The following is a 3,907-nucleotide window of genomic DNA, read 5'->3' on the forward strand; positions in this document are numbered from 1 at the left end:
AAAAAAAAAAAAAAAAAAGAAAAAAAGAAAAAAATCTTTCACAATTTAGGAACATTATCAAAATCCAATCTTTCAAGGAACTATGTATACAAGCACACATGTGCATGCAGATCTCCCTGCAGACTATTGCTGGTCTTGTCTGGAGAGCCAGCACCCCCTTCACAGCCGCCCCTCCCTCACTCATCCTCTTTTCTTTTTGAGTGTGGCTGTGGAAACAGTTGGGTGTTGGAACAGCAAGCGCCTGTCACCTATGAGTATGGATGGGTTAGTTTCTTCTCTTGTTGCTTTGACAAAAGCAGCTTAAGGGAGGAGGGGTTTGTTTTGGGTCTCAGTTTGAGGGTCTGGTCCATCATGGCGGCGGACATGGCAGCAGGAGGGTGAGGCGGCTGGTCACATGGCATCCACAGTCAGGAAGCACAGAGAGATGACGCTGGTGCTCAGCTCCCCTTCTCTTCTTTCTTCAGCCCAGGACCCCGGCAGGTAGAGTAGGGTCATCCTCATTCAGCATGGGTCTTCCCACCTCAGCTAACCAATCTAGAACTTCCCCAAGCCAAGCCAAGGAGTTTGTCTCCTAGAGGACCCTAGATCTTGTCATGTTCACCATCTGTAGTCATCATCACAGCTGAGGCAACTTGGGAAAGCATAGCTGCTGGGGAAGAGTCCATGTCTAGGCTGCTGGAACCTGATAACTCCATTCTCACCATGCACCCTCTTGCACTTAGTCAGCCAGAGGAATGGCATCCTGCTGGCCGTGGGCTTCCTGTTATGCTTTCCTGTTGAAGGGATGAGCCTGTCCGCCCTAGTGACCACTCTGTTGGTAACACCCTGTTGTCCACCTTCTTGCATATTTGGTGAGCCCCAAGGGGTCATGCCAGGCAACTCCATTGTCTTTTGTCACGTTTTGATTAGATAAAGTGGAGGACTTGACAGATTCATTAGTTTTTCATTCTTGTAACAAAATGCTTGGGGTCATCCACTTAAGAGACAATGTTTAATTTGGTTCCTGGTTTTAGAAGCTTTTGCTGGGGTCAGTTGCTTTGACCCATTGGCAGGGCAGTGCAACATAGCAGGGGACATGTGACCTTAAAGCTGCTTACCTTATGGAGGCTGGAGTCAGAGGTACTGAAAGGAGTTGGGGTTCTATTATTACCTTCAAAGGCACGCTCCCTGTGCTGGCTACTTTTCTTTTTTTTCTTTCTCTCTCTTTTTTTTTTTTTGGTTGCTGAGCTTGACGACAGGCAGAGTCATGTGAGAGGAAGGAAACCCAGCTGAGAAGATACTCCCATAACATGCTATAGGAAGCCTGTAGGCCATTTTTAAATTAGTGATTGATGTGGAAGGGCCTAGCCCACGGTAGGTGATGCCACATGGGCTTGCGGTCCCGGGGGCATAAGAAAGCAGGCTGAGCAAGCCATGTAAGCAGCATCCTCCACAGCTTCTGCCTCACTTCCTGCCTCCAGGTTCCTGCCCTAATTTCCCTTGATGATGGACTATGACATGGAGGCATGGCCAGATGAACCCTGTCCTTCCCAAGTTGCTTGTGGCCGTGGTGCTTCATCTCAGCAATGGACAGTTACGGCATCTCCAATCCCTAATCTCAGTAGGCTCCACCCCTATAGATTTCTGCCATTTCCCAGTAGCACCGAGCTGGAGATCCAGCTTTCAGCACACAGGCCTTTAAGGTATACCTGAGATCCAGCCATAGCACAGGGTGGCATGCGGCTCCCATAGCACAGCCTGTCTTGCACAGTGAGCTGTGAGACCAGAGGGGGAGCCTATGAAGTCACACATACAAGTCATAGGTGAAGCCACTTGGAAGGCCGAGGCAGGAGAATCAAGTCAGCCTGGACTATCTAGTGAGGTATTCTCTCTCTCTCTCTCTCTCTTTCTCTCTCTCTCTCTCTCTCGCTCTCGCTCTCGCTCTCGCTCTCTTTCTCTCTTAAGAAAAAACAAGACTTGCTTAGCATGAAAGCAGCCCTAGGTTCAATGAGCCGTAGCAGCACATAAACCAAGTATGGTGGAGCACACCTGTAATCCCAGGACCTGGGAGCAAGAGGTGAACACAGGGAGTGTGAGGCCAGCTTGGGCTCCATGAGACCCAGAGACCAAAACTCCCCACATGACTGGGGACAGAGTTATTGTGGAGTCATTTTAGAGACCTGAGAGACACATGCCAGGGGGCACTGGAGTCTCAGAGTCACTGCTGCTCCCAAGGTCCTTGATGGCCATAGGTCCTGGCCAGCAAGCAGAGAGCAAACAGCTTGCTGTGCTTTGGGTTCTAATGGCCTGAGCATCTAGGGAACGGCGTCATGTGCTTAAGTGCAGTGGGCTGGCTGCGGATGATCATGGCAAGGCACTTTCCCAGGGAAGGTAAATAGATGATCTCAAGGGGCCTGAGAGGTTGCTAAGAGCCCACCTGGCTAGGTCATCAAGGGGCAGCCAGCCACTGCTGTTCTGGGGCAGCTTCAGCAGCTCCAGGCTGCCTCTGTCACCTGGGGCCCATTTCTGTTTGCTCAGTGGTCTGTGTGGCAGCTTTTTCCAAGGTGTTTTGTTTGGGGAGGCTGTAAGACAGCGTGGCGTGGTTCCTGCCTTCATTTGCCGTCACCGGCAGCCCCTAATGGAGAGGAAGCTCCACGGTCAAGCACCTGCCACTTCGGTGCTTTTAGGCCAGGCCACCTGTTGTAGGCATTCATTTCTGTCCTAAACTCAGGAAACTGCCCAGGAGGTCATAGCTTCTCTGCGGCTGCCAGCAGGAAGGAATACTGAATAGGGATCTGGCCAATTGATCCTGCTTCCACATCTGGGCGAGGGTCTGAAGGCACAGTTATGCAGGGTGTGCCCAGGGAGCCACAAGGCTGGCATGTGCCCTTCTGCACTGAGAGCCTGTGAGGAACACAAGATTTGATTTAAGTAGTTCTCAGTAGGATGCAGGGCATAGGGTGACTGGGTTATTAGGAGGTACTTGATACCTGTGTATTTTTTTATTTTGACAGGGACTCATGTAGCCCAGGCTAGCCTCAAACTCATTGTATAGTGAGGAACTTCTGGTCCTTTTGCTTCTACCTGCCAAATGCTAGGATGAGAGGTGTGAACCACCATGCCTGGAGATGGAACCCTGGACCTCATGGTCATTGCTTTCCATTCAATGTCCTTTTACAGTATAGCATTGCTTATTACTATGTATGTATCATAGTGATACATAGTTGCTACGATAATAGAAACAGTGGTTAAAAAAAGAGAAAATGGGCATGGTGGTATACACTTTTGCTTTCTGGAAACAGAGGCAGGAGAATGCTCCAAGTTCTAGGCCAGCACAGGCTATGTGGTGAGACCCTGTCTAAAAACAAACAATTCAGTGTGTGCTGGCACACACCTTTAATCCCAGTGCTCAGTAAGCAGAGGTAGGCTGATTTTATATGTTCGAGGCCAGCCTGGCTTGCATAGTGAGTTCCAGGCCAGCCAAGGTTCCATAGTGATATCCTGTCTCTAAAACAAACAAGGGAGCTGGGGAGACGGCTCAGTGGGTAAGGTGCTTGCTGTATCAGTATGAAGATTCCAGTTTGGATCCCCAGCGCCTACGAAAAGCTCTGCTCCACTGTGTAGTCTGTAACTCAGTGCCCCACAGCAGGGGGAGAGTCAGACTTTGGATGCTTGCTGTTCAGCCAGTCTAGCTGAAACCATAATTTTTAGGTCCCCTCAGAGACCTTGTCTCAAAGAAACAAAACAAACAAACAAACAAACAAACAAACAAAAAAACCAAAAACGTGGGGAGTGCTAGAGGAGGACACCTGAGGTCAGCCACTGTTTCCAGCACTTACACACTGCGCTGTGCACACCCATGCCACACACTGCATTCCACACACTGCACTGTGCACACCCATGCCACACACTGCATTCCACACACTGC

At 49.9% G+C, this 3,907-nt stretch overlaps 1 protein-coding gene across 3 annotated transcripts in view; it reads left to right on the forward strand.

Annotated features, from left to right (window-relative positions):
• Rcc1l (RCC1 like) overlaps window positions 1-3,907 on the forward strand; it is a 35,542-nt gene that overhangs the window by 26,281 nt on the left and 5,354 nt on the right. The gene's annotated exons all lie outside the window — the stretch shown is intronic.

This window comes from Microtus ochrogaster, chromosome 2 (assembly GCF_000317375.1).
Source record: "Microtus ochrogaster isolate Prairie Vole_2 chromosome 2, MicOch1.0, whole genome shotgun sequence".
Taxonomy (NCBI): Eukaryota; Metazoa; Chordata; class Mammalia; order Rodentia; family Cricetidae; genus Microtus; species Microtus ochrogaster.